General features: G+C 34.7%; 1 protein-coding gene and 1 pseudogene across 11 annotated transcripts in view; both read left to right on the forward strand.

The window, feature by feature from the left end:
- LOC126763765 (mothers against decapentaplegic homolog 6) overlaps window positions 1-13,786 on the forward strand; it is a 135,737-nt gene that overhangs the window by 57,347 nt on the left and 64,604 nt on the right. The window lies entirely within an intron of this gene.
- LOC126764410 (jerky protein homolog-like) lies at window positions 2,898-4,171 on the forward strand (annotated as a pseudogene).

Consider the following 13,786-nt stretch of genomic DNA (forward strand, 5'->3'; position numbering starts at 1 on the left):
ATTATAAGAGATCAATTTATGCCGACATTTAAGGTGATTGCATGGAATATTTGATGGTTTTTTCAATGAATAGGGAAAAATTTATTCCTATAACATTGCATACATATTACAGATCCAAGGTCAAATTTATCACCTAGCGGGTTCATTGTTACCGCTCCCTGACGCTAACCATCAATTTTTACAAATATATTTCATCGGAGATAAAAATCGTGAATTAAATCAACGCTGCACAATTGGTTCTCAATTAAAGCTGGCTCATTTATCATTCGATGCCATAACTTTGCCAGCTTTGTCTTTCTTGAGCTTGAGAACCGTTTCTTAATATGCAGTCTACTAGGCTGAAAATCGATTGGACTCGATTGATTTCACTGATGCACAGCCCAAATTCAGTAGTATTTTTACGCCAAAAACCAATTCTTTCTTAACGCACGAAATGCTTTTTGATTCACTTATTTGTAAACTAACACAAGTTGCTTCACCAAAAATGCGATTATTCCTTAACTAATACTTATAATCTAACCAATAGAAATCATATAGTTGGTATTGGTAGTACTACCTAAGTATGTATCAGCCACAGTAAAACGTGGGCGGGTCCTCTAGTCTCAAATAAAAATTTGTGTGAAATAAAAAATTATTGAAAAAAATGTTGCTTTTACCATACTACCCCCTTAAAATCAACCAAGCCTATTTCCCATATGGCACAACTTTAAATTCCATTTGATTCGTTCAGTTTCCAGTACTCAAATCAAGGATCAATCAATATAACTGGATAATACTTTGCACGAATAATGTCTTTAGTGTGTGCCACCTTATGACTAAAAATTGTTCAAATCCAATAAATATTGTTAAAGCCCCTAGGTACCGAATTGCTGTACCCCGGTACGTATAGTTGACTTTTGATCGAAAATGTCGGTCAATGTTTTATATATAAAACTGAAATTAAAGGATAAGCCTTCTCTTATAATGGTATATCTGTAGTCAAAAATTGGTTGAATCGGACTAATACTTTCTTTAGCCCCCATATACTTAATATAAATATTTTCGAACTTCGGGGTGACTTTGTATCGCATATATTGGCCAATATGTGTGGTATAACAACGAAAATAAGAGAGCGTGCTTAATTCATAACTGTGTATCATTGTACCTAAAAAAGATACATTTGAGGAAAAACTTGGCCTGGCCCCTATATAACTAATATCAGGATTTTCGATAAATTGTCTATGTTTCAAATAAGACTCCAATGTTTTATACAATTCTAAAGGTAGAATGTTTCTTATTTTATATAAAGGGCCTTCACGCCACATTTTATCAAACGCCTAAGCTACGTCTAAGATATATCTGAACTGTGCTCAAATGCTTTCGTTATTTCGTTAGTAAATTCTATATTTATACTTGCTCTATTGTGCTATGTTTTGCACGAAAGCCGAATTGGTGCGTTGGTATTATATTATTTTCGTGGAGGAAAGAAGACATCTTTGATAGTAACTCTTTTTCAAATATTTTAAAAAGACATCTAGATTGTATGTATGAAGACGGCTGCTTAAGTCCTTCCCATGTTTATTTATCAGAATAATCTCCGACTCTTTCCATGAAATTGGATAGTATCCGAAACTAAGAATTGCATTGAAGAGCAAAGAGAGCAATATTTGGTAACTCAATTAGCTTTTTTGGATTAAGTTCTTTTATGATTCCAATAATTTCAGAAGTTGACCTTTGTTTTGCAAAACAATTAGCTTTTCCCTCGTCACTTCGAGCCCAACTAGGTAAGGTTTACAGTCAATATTCAACACATCCATTTGGCTAGTTTTGGGGTAATTGCAGTTTTGCCTTTCATTACGTTTGCATAGCTCCCTTGTGTAGCACTATTTTTAAGATTACCTGGTCTTGAAATATATACAGGGATTTCGATAATTTCGTTAGGAGGAATATTTAACATTTGATTACGACGTGCTTGACAAATTCGTTTTTAAGTCTTTATAAACATGGAAACCCCTACTGTTTGTAATGTGATTTCCCTAACATTACTATATTTTTTATTTAAATCCTCTTTTTTAAGAGTACATTTTGATGTAGGATGTAGATCACCACACACCACACAGACAATGCGTAGGGTGCTTATGCGCTCTTGTGTCCATACTCTTGGCAGTTGGACCATTTCTTTCCTCACCGATAATTCTACGATGGAGCAGATATTTTAAATCGTAAATCGGATGTACATTATTATTACAGTAGACGCTCACAAATTAGAACTCTCAAAAATTAGAACATCCAGAAATTAGAACCAGAGTTTTTAATGCATTGGACGCTCTGAAATTAGATCTTGAGGTTCTAATTTCTGAGAGTTTTTCTTTATTTTTAACACAAGGGAATTCCCATTCTTGGGTTTTATTTTACTGAACAATGGTAAAATAGAAAGGGGAATCCCCAAGTTATATTTTAGTGTTTGTTTTGCCATATTTTTGGTGTTTTCGTCATTCATTATGTGAAATTTGATACACGTGGACATATTTTGCTAGACTCTACCGAAAACTAAAAGTAACTTTCTAAAAATGTTAAATAAACGTAAAAAAACACTTTATCTTTGGAAACCATAGTAAAGATATTGGAAAAGCTGAACAAAGGAGTTCAAGGGAGTCGTCTAGCGCTAGATTTCAATGTGAGCAAATCTGCCATCAGCTATATCAAGTCAAATAGATCATCTATATTAAATGCTGTTTCCAACACTTATCAGGAAGCAAAAAATAAAACTATGCATAGTGCGAATTCCCGAAAATGGAAAGTCGTCTTTATGAGTGGTTTTTAAAACAACGGGAAAGGAAGTGTACATTGACAGCAACAATATTAAAGGAAAAAGCTGAACAAATGTTTGGTGAAGAATACTCCGATAAAAATAAAAATGCATTCCGAGCAAGCGATGGTTTATTAAATTTAAAAAGCGACACGGCATTCGTTTTTTAAAAATTGGTGACGAGATTCTTTCTAGTGATATTGCCTCGATCACTCCATTTATTCACAGATTCCGTGCAAAAGTCACTGAGATGGGATTAATAGAGTCTCAATTATATAATGTGGACGAAACCGGATTATTTTATCGTTGCCTACCAGATAAAACATATGTATGTCTCTGCTTGTGAAAAAAGTGCGCCTGGATACAAAAGTCAAAAAGAACGAATTTCAATTTTACTTGGTTCAAATGCTGATGGCTCTCACAAATTAGTGCCCTTAGTTATTGGAAAAGCCAAAAATCCCAGGAGCTTCAAAGGTTTTAATAATCCACTTCATTACAACTTTTCCAAAAATGCTTGGATGACGTCTCGGATCTTTCATGATTGGTTTCACAAGATATTTATTAATTAAGTAAGAGGAAATAATTTTGCTTTTAATTTCTTTAATTTTAAAATATTTTTTTGTTTATAGGTCATCCAGTTTTCTCAAAAAAATAACTTGCCTCCGAAGGCTCTTTTACTTATTGATAACTGCTCCGCGCATGCACCAATTGAGCATCTTCAAAGCAAAGATGGCAACATAGTTGCATATTTCTTGCCGCCAAATGTAACAGCAGCTGTGCAACCAATTGATCAAAATCCCGTAAAGTTAACAAAACTTGTTAACAGAAGTAAGTTACTTGCTGCAATAATAGCTGAAGATGGTGCACTGAATAGTCTGTTGAAATCCCACTCCATCCGAAAGGCAATAATATTTCTGAAACAAGCTTGGGATGAGATAACGCAAACGGTGATGAGGAATTCTTGGACAAAGTTGTTAAATTGGGACTCTGACCAATACGACAGCGATGATGATGTGCCACTAGCACAGTTACTTAACAAAAATGAGGACTGCAATGAAGCTCTCCAAGTAAATCAAACTCTTTTAGCAGAAATTGATCCAAACAATTCCATGTGTATTGTTGGCATCGAGAAATAGAATGGAGATGAGTTTGAAGATGGAACTGGTTACGACCTAAGTAGCGATGATGAGTTTTCTGATAGCAGTGAAGACGATGTTGTTGAGAACATACCAGTTATTTTAAATGCTATAGCTATTGAAAGCGTTAACAATTTAATAAATTAGTGCAACAAGAGTGAATTGTCTTCCAGTAAACATATAGCCAATCTTTTGGCCCTCCGTAACGATATTGCTATATCGGATTTAAAGAAACCAAAAAAACAAACAAATATTACTGATTGTATGTCAAACAAAAATTAATTTTGAACTGAGCCCTTATTCTGAATTTGTAATTAATTTCTGAAATTTTAAGTTTTTTTTTTTTAATAATTGTTATGTAATGGACTGACTTGTTATGTTTTTAAATAAAATAAGAAAAAAAAATGTTTTTTTATAGTTTTTGGAAGTGGCTTAACTCTTAGTTTTACTATTTACGTTAAAAAAACTGTCCATAAATTAGAACATTTCGCAAATTAGAACTACCCCAAAAACAAAGTGGTTCTAATTTCCGAGCGTCTACTGTATTTTTTTAGTTGGTTAGAATTTGGCATCAATTCTATTTTGAACACTGATTGCGGGACTTCATTTCTGCTAAAAATATTTACGACTGATTTAATTCTAAAACCACATTCTTCCAGTGCTTCTTCAACATCGTTAGAGTCTACCGAAGATTCTATACCTTTTATGACAACTGCTAGGCCTTTGAGCTCTGCATTGGTAAGAGTTGTAATTATTTGACGGGTGTTTTATGACATCCATGAAACTTTTATCAGTGTATGTTTGAATTTTTTGATTTATGTTATTGACGACTGTGGTGGTACCCATTTAGAAATTCTGTCTTTACCATTTGACGTGGCTGGTTAAAATTTTTTAGTATTGATCGCTTATTTAATTGGACTTGATTCTCTTTTTACGTTTATGGTGCGATCAATACCAATCTAAATAGATGATCCGTTTTTAATACGCTTTTATTAGCTTCACTTGTATGTATGTATGTATGTAACTTTTTTAAGTGGTGCTGAAAACCTAGAATATTTGAGCGACACTGTAGGAAGGCGATAGTAAGTTTAAGCACCTCACCAAAAAGATGCGCTTAAAAGTATGCAACATCTATATAAAACTAGTTTTGGTGATATTTGAATAGCATACTGAGTTGGGCGTCGACCGTTCATAAGATTCAAGGTTGTACCAGAGAAAGTATATTTATAAATATACGATATATATGTTATAAATATACGTTCTCTGGTTGTAGATCATGCAGTAATTTATCTGGGCTCTCGACTGTTTGCTGCTGGACAATCTTATGTAGCACTTAGTCGTCGTAGATCTTTGGACGGTGCTCGAATTGAAGAACTAGACTGTTCAAAGTTGACAGGTAAAACCCCTTGTAACATTGAAGCTTTAGAAGAAATGATTCGATTAAGAAGTAATAATTCGTAAAGTCGTGAATAGAACTTGGTCGCAAATAATAAAACAATAAGCCTAATTATCGATTTACTTAACCCATACTACATGTCATAGTTCATATTTTAACAAACTTGGGGTTTCTCACATCAAACTAAAAAATTAAAAATAAATATAGTTTAAAAAAACTAAAAAACACGCTTTTAAAACATATCAAACTAAAAAGTGAAAAATAATTCCTGCATTATTGTGAGAAAAGCGTGGGGTGCTTGGTCATATATCGAGTATTCCACGCTTTTCTCACAATAATGCAGGAATTATTTTTCACTTTTTAGTTTGATATGTTTTAAAAGCGTGTTTTTTAGTTTTTTTTAAACTATATTTATTGCTTGGTATATTCTCAACTTGCATTTTGTTTTCCTTCGCTGTCCTGTTGCTTGCTGGTAGCTGCATACTGGTTGCTGTCAGCGCATTTGTTGTTGCCCGATTGCCGTTTACTGCTAATTCTGCTGACTATGTCTTTTGCTTCATTTCCATTTTAGCTGAACGCTGCAAGGACTCATCATCGCCGTTGTATTTTTTATTATCAGGATTTGTTTTTGTTTGCTCGACAATGCTATATGCTTTGCTGGCGCAGCACTCATTATTGTTTGTTTGATTCTTCTTTATTTTCTTTATTTCTTTGTCTTCTTCTTTGTTTTTGTCTTTTTGTTTCGTGCAATATTTATTTATATTTATTACAAATAATTTGTTTTTTATTTAATTGTTTGTTTTCAATTGAACACTGTCTTTGACGGTATTTAATTATTGAATTGGGAAATAAATATTATGCAACATTGTTTTAAGTCTTAAAATCTAAAATGATATTTTAACCAAAAATTACATCTGCCGAAAAAAGTAGAATTATGTATACTCAAGAGATGAAACATTTGCTATATCAGCTCGAACAAATGTGTACATGGAGTAGCTGAATGCTCTCTTAATTAATCTTTTTAATAATTGGATTTTGTTTTGATCTGCTACAAATTAGGCAATGATAACTTTGTTCTAATGTGAACAAAAGATAACATTTCTATGTTAAGCCTTTAGTATAATTTTTGACAAATGTCGTTTGATATGATCGGTAAGGACGGCACGTTAATTACTAATATCACAAGAAGGGACCGTGCCGCACGCACGGGTGGCACACTTTGTGTTCTTATTCATAACAGTTCGGTGCTACGCAATTCGGTATTCTTTTTCATTTTGAAAATTTTTTCATGGTTGCAATAGCATTTTGTTTCCAATGAATATTTACATTATGTTCAGAAATTTAAATGTTATATTTTATGTAATTTAATGTAACATTTCTATTATATGTTTTGGAAAAAGGCGAAAAAGGATAAAAATTAGGTAATCCAAAATATATTTGTGCGCTACGTACATATGTACATGAAGCGTTTCAGAATTTGAGATGCAAAATATTGTCCGACTCAAACTGCGCACTCGTGTCTCTCGTGTGAACTCAATGAGCGAAATCAAAAGAGAATTTGCCGATAATGAGCGACTAAAAGAGCCCTCGTCTGAAGGTCTAAAATAACATAAAATTTGCGCGGTTTGCCTATGAATCGACAATTATTTTATTCTGTGCAGTAACACTCACATATTTTCAATGGTTTTTTTTTTTTTATAGTAGGGGGAAGCGTCGAAAGCCGGAGTGCGGAACTTTAATCCGCTAAACCTAACCTACTCCCAACTCAGGACTCTCCCACGGGTCCACCGATTAAGTATTACTTCGTGGGAGGGACAGGACATTTAAGTCTCCTCTATCGCCCGGACTGACGGACGCCTAATTTGTTCAAAAAGTCTCAGTTTTGTCATTATGGATGCTGACGCTTCGCTGACAGCTTTCCATTTATCAGTCGACTGACACATGAGTGTCGTTAAATTATCGACTGTAAAACTACCACCGAGTGTGGTTTTTAGTTTTTCCTTTGTATTTGAAAATCTAGGGCAATAAAATAATACATGTTCAGAGTCTTCTTTATGCTCTGTACACGTCGGACAGTTCGGACTAATATCATTGTGGAATCTGAAAAGGTAACTTCTAAAGCACCCATGTCCACTAAGTATTTGGGTCAGATAAAAGTCTAAGTCCCCATGTCGTCTATCAATCCAAGAGTGGATGTCCGGTATAAGTCGGTGGGTCCAGCGTTCTTTGGATGAGGAATTCCACCGCTCCTGCCACATTTTAATGCTCTTGTTCCTCTCCTCTGTCTTTGCCGATACTGTTTTAGGCACTGATAGATGATATAAACGCTCGAGTTCATCTCCCTGGATGTCAATGGGCAGCATGCTGGCTAATACTTCAGCAGCGTCAGTTGATGTAGTCCGGAAAGCACTTATTAATCGAATTGCAGAAAGCCTATGCACTGCAGTTATTTGTTTAGCATACGCTTTTATATTCATTGCCTGTATCCATACTGGTGCTGCGTACAGTATTACGTAACTCATTGCTTCCGCTATTAAGAATCGCCGGCTGGAACGCACACCGCCTGTATTGGTCATCATTCTCGATAGTGCATTGTAAATTTTGTTTGCTTTACTGGAGGAATACTCCAGGTGTTCTTTGAATTTTAATTTAGAATCTAATATTACCCCCAGATACTTCAGCTGCTTCTGCGAAGTAATTTCGCACTCCCCTATGGTGAGCTCTATTTGTTCCTCTACCTTTCTGGTGCTTATAAGTAAAACTTCAGTTTTTTGCTCCGCCAGTTCCAGACTCACAGAAGAGAACCAGTGCCGTAGATCATTTACGCACTCATTGCATTTGCTTCTTAGGTCGACTAATTGTTTTGCCACTGCTACCACCATGAGATCGTCCGCATATGCTATTAGTTTCACATCTTTTGGTTGCTGCCTTCTTAGCACCCCGTCATACATGAGGTTCCATAACAGCGGGCCTAACACTGACCCTTGGGGTACTCCACTTGAGATGGAGTAGCTCTTGGCTCCTTCGTTCGTATCATAAATCAGCCTTCTATTTTTAAAATAACTCGTTATAATGTTTATGAGGTATTCTGGGGCGCGAATTTTTTCCAGGGCTTCGATTATGTGTGCCCATTTTGCCGTGTTGAACGCATTCTTGACATCCAGGGTGATCAGTGCGCAGTACTTTTTCGTGCCACCTTTTCATCTTTTCCCACTTACTGCACATTTCGCAGTATCGACGACTTCTCGTAGTGCGTCAATTGTGGATCTGTTTTTTATAAAGCCGTATTGTCTCTCTGATAGTCCGCCGGCTTTCTGGATTACTAACTCCAAGCGTTTTCGTATTATACTTTCGTACACCTTACCCATTGTGTCGAGCATACACAAAGGTTGGTACGATGAAGGTTCTTCAGGTGGTTTCTTTGGTTTTGGGAGCAGAAATAAACGTTGTACTTTCCACGAGTCGGGGAATACCTCTTCCTTTATACAAGCGTTGTACATTTTAGTAAACAGTTGAGGTTTTGAGCTTATAGCTTCCTTCAAAGCTCTATTATTTTCAATGGTGATCACGAAGGAGTGTTATATAGACATTTTGGAAATGTAGTTGACTAGAAGTGTGATTAAGTTAGTATTTGTTGATCACTGTGTACTTGCTGTATCATAAAAAGTACCCAAAACTTCTAGGTCAAGTGCAATTGTAAAATTATCAACACATCTGCTGAGAGCCCCGAATTTAATGCTTTTGAAAACATGTGAAAAGTGTGTCACGTATATATACTGCTCTTCATTAGGTTAGCACAGCTCTGATGTAAAGAGTTTTGGTTACTGCATTAAGTCGAAGGGGTCGACTTTGGAATGCCGTCCCAGGATTTCGGGGATTAAATTGGTATTTATAGTTATTGCTTCTTGATTTGTGTACTGGAAACTGAACGAATCAAGTGGAATTTAAAATTGTGCTATATGGGAAATAGGCGTGGTTGTTCTTCGATTTCGTCCATTTTCACGCTGTGGTATAAGAATGTAAGAAGAATGCCACGTACAAAATTTTGTCTAAATCGGTTGATTGGGTCCCCAGATAAGAGATTTCACCAAAAATGGGCGGTACCACGCTAATCGATCAATTTTCACACCAATTCCCATAAAGCTCTTTCATACCATTTGGGTTGTAAAGTTTAAGGCCTCCGGCGTGTTTAGTTATTGATTTATCTCGTTGTTAGTAGGCAGTTTTTAACAGTACCGTTATATGGGGAGAAAACCCCACTATCCTGCGATATCAACCATTTTCACACTGTCGGTAAAGTTCTTATAAGATTTGCATTCAGCAAACTTGATTGTTGTACTAGTTTAAGTGGTTTAGGATATACAAGTATACATATATATTAAACTTGTTAGAGAGGCAGGGGCCACGACAACAGTTAAAAAAAATTTTGCCCATAGGTGCTCCTTGCTACTGCGATTCTGTGTATCGATTTACAGCTTTATACCTTAATTAAGTACTTAATTATGGCACTTTATATGTTTTCGGTTAATGGCGATGGCGATTTGAGGGCGTGGCAGTGGTCCGATTACGTCCATCTACGAACTGGAAATTTTGTTGTACTAAGGAACCCACATACCAAGTCCAGTGAGATATCTCAACTTTAACAGAAGTTACAGCTTGCACGGATGGACGGACGGACAGACAGATAGTCAACCGGAATTCAACTTTTCTCGTCATCCTGATCATTTATAAATATATAACCTTACATCTATCTCGATTAGTGATACGTAAAACCGTTAGATAAACAAAACTAAAATACTCAGTAGCAACTGGTTTGCAAGAGTATAAAGATACGTACTTCAAATAGTGGTAATTCTCAACTTTAAACGCAAATATCTCAAAAACTACCGTCATGGGACGGTATGCTAAAGTTTTCCCAATCGAAGTTTTGTTCTTTAATCTAATGCAAATCATCGACAATGCCATCGAAAATTTCAAGATAAATGTAAATTAAAAATGTAGGGAAAATAAATTTTAGTACGTTTTTATACGTGTTTGCATTCATATTAGGCTTGGCGGTTAATATACATATGAGAGTTGGATTAAAAAAGGTTATTTACCGAAAACAAGAGTCTTGTTTAAGTCAACCAGAACTTAACTGACAGGTGCTGCTAACCAAATATTGAGAAAAGTCCCTAAACTATTCAAGCTATAATAACCAAATTCGATTCATTTTCCGTTTAAAACTACTAAAAGTGCGATAAATGTATAACTAAATGCTACAGAGAAATAAAATTTCACACCCAAGAAAAGGGCTTTATTGGAGCTGGTATCAAATTTGGACAGCAGGCAGTTTGATCCTTTGATCCTTGTAAGAGTATTAAATGTTCTGTTACTTAGCTCTTCCTTACTTGTTTACAATAGCTTTTTTATCACCATCCGAAATGGCTTTATTGCTACCGTCTTTATTATTTCGACCGTACTCTGCAAGAATGTGTATATGTATATACGTAACTCTTCGACTTCTGCCGAAATTTTTTTATATTTCAGTTATTGAAAGATGTACTCTCATTACCCCTATTAAAGAAAGCAGATAACATGAGCAGTGCGGAAAAACGTTCAATCTCCGAATGTGAATGAAAAACAAATTACATCTACTATCATGATGATAAATCAATCTAATTACAATAGATATACATGTATTAAAATCTGTGCGAATTTCGCTGCTTGGATTATTGTAGATTATCGATATTCTGTTTAGTTCTAGCATTCTTGTTCGTCCCAACTCATAAAATCCTCCACGCACTTTTTTATCTAACCTCCGAATGAGGGTTTCAAGTTTACCTCAAAATTGTTCTAAAAAAAATGTAAATCACTGGTTCTTTTTTTTTTTTTGTTGTATAATGGTTTTCAGAAAGTGGCAGTTTTCCTATCCTTCCCAAAACGTAAGAGTTTGCCAGCCCATTTTTATTTTTTGATAGATTTTTTTAAGTCTAGTTGGTTGGAATTTTTTTGTTATGAAATATTGCTATACACTGAGTCAAAATTTTCATCTAGAAAACAAATCGCTATAAGTAGTTTATGGAGTATTTTGAAACAACTTTTAGTTTGATCACAAATTTTACGAGGCGAAATTAACTGCACTTCAAAAATTGAGCAATTAACCGATACTCGTTTAATTGAACAATTTGATCAATTAGTTGAAACCCGCTTAATTGGACCAATAAAAGAAGTCATAAATATGTACATATGTGCAATAGGGTGTTTTTTTTTTGAACTATTAATTTTTTTCAATCCCATCATGAAATTTCCTTGGAAATACGCTAAAAAATTCCCTGAAAATTTGAGCACTTAATATTAACATTAAGGACTGGACCAAGGCATGTAAAAATTTTCCATTGAAAGTACACGACAATCGTGATTTTTTATCTTTAAATTTCTATAGCTCTGAGGGATTTTATGGCATCGCTTTGACTTTAGACATATGTTCCTCAGAATTGAACACTCTGCAAAAATGCCTATTGCCACAAAGTCGAAACTCACACCGGCGAGGTAGTAAGGGGCTCTAAACATGATTTTTCTACGAAATTCGCACTTTTTTGTATACATATATCTCGTAAATCACAAGAGCTATAGAAAAAATGTGCATGACAAACTTGAAGGAATTTTTATTTGCTACAAAAAAGATCCGAGGTCAAAATCGCTATCATTAATACTTCTAGAGATATTCGGCTTTTTAAGTAAAGTTGTATAGAATTTTCATAGATTTTTTATTACATACCATCTATAGAAAAAATGTTGTCATGCCGTTGTGCATGACAAACTTGAAGGAATTTTTATTTGCTACAAAAAAGATCCGAGGTCAAAATCGCTATCATTAATACTTCTAGAGATATTCGGCTTTTTAAGTAAAGTTGTATAGAATTTTCATAGATTTTTTATTACATACCATCTATAGAAAAAATGTACAAAAAATGTACATATGTACATGACAAGGCAAGGAATACTACTAATAGCGATTCATACATTCCGATCAATAATTGGATTACATTTTGGGTAGTTGACCTAAGTATTTTTAGTAAGAAGTCAGTCGTACTTTTTTAATTAAAACAAGTAAGGAGGGGCTAAGTTCGGGTGTCAACGAACATTTTATACTCTCGAATGATAAAGTGATAATCGAGATTTCATTATCCGTCATTTACATAATTTTCAAATACCGTATTTGTGTAAAGTTTTATTCCGCTATCATCATTGGTTCCTAATGTATATATTATACAGAGAAGGCATCAGATGGGATTCAAAATAGCGTTATATTGGAAGAAGGCGTGGTTGTGAACCGATTTCACCCATATTTCGTACATGTCATCAGGGTGTTAAGAAAATATTATACACCGATTTTCATTGAAATCGGTTGAGTAGTTCCTGAGATATGGTTTTTGGTCCATAACTGGGCGACGTCACTCCCATTTTCAATTTAAAAAAAAAGCCTGGGTGCAGCTTCCTTCTGCCATTTCTTCCGTAAAATTTAGTGTTTCTGACGTTTTTTGTTAGTCGGTTAACGCACTTTCAGTGATTTTCAACATAACCTTTGTATGGGAGGTGGGCGTGGTTATTATCCGATTTCTTCCATTTTTGAACTGTATATGGAAATGCCTGAAGGAAACGACCCTATAGAGTTTGGTTGACATAGCTATAGTAGTTTCCGAGATATGTACAAAAAACTTAGTAGGGGGCAAATATGCCCCTCCCTAATGCGATCCTTTGTGCCAAATTTCACTTTAATATCTTTATTTATGGCTTAGTTATGATACTTTATAGGTTTTCGGTTTTCGCCATTTTGTGGGCGTGGCAGTGGGCCGATTTTGCCCATCTGCGAACTTAACCTTCTTATGGAGCCAAGAAATACGTGTACCAAGTTTCATCATTTTTTATCATGATATTCATATCTCAATTTTTACTCATGTTACAGCTTGCACGGACGGACGGACAAACATCCGGATTTCAACTCTACTCGTCACCCTGATCACTTTGGTATATATAACACTATATCTGACTCTTTTATTTTTAGGACTTACAAATAACCGTTATGTGAACAAAACTATAATACTCTCTTTAGCAACTTTGTTGCGAGAGTATAAAAATGTGCTTAATTAATAAAAATTTATTAAAGAAATGTAGTGTTTTTTTAATGAATATACATGAAAGCAGTATACATAAATATGTGTAAATTTCATTAAAAATTCAAAAATAGTATACTCAAAATTGTTGTATTTATTTTTTCATTCAGTAGGTTAGTAAGCTATTTTAATTTTGGTAGGTTTGCCTTCAAAAATTTTAGACTTACTGTCCTATATTGCTCCTGAAACTTTTTGGTCAATACTTAATTCAAGTATAGATGGTTTTAATCAAAATACTTAGTTTGATGATCTTTTCAATTTAATTTGCAATGCTATTACGTATTTGTAATTTCGATTCCGCATCTACTAT

Source organism: Bactrocera neohumeralis, chromosome 2, assembly GCF_024586455.1.
Source record: "Bactrocera neohumeralis isolate Rockhampton chromosome 2, APGP_CSIRO_Bneo_wtdbg2-racon-allhic-juicebox.fasta_v2, whole genome shotgun sequence".
Lineage (NCBI taxonomy): Eukaryota > Metazoa > Arthropoda > Insecta > Diptera > Tephritidae > Bactrocera > Bactrocera neohumeralis.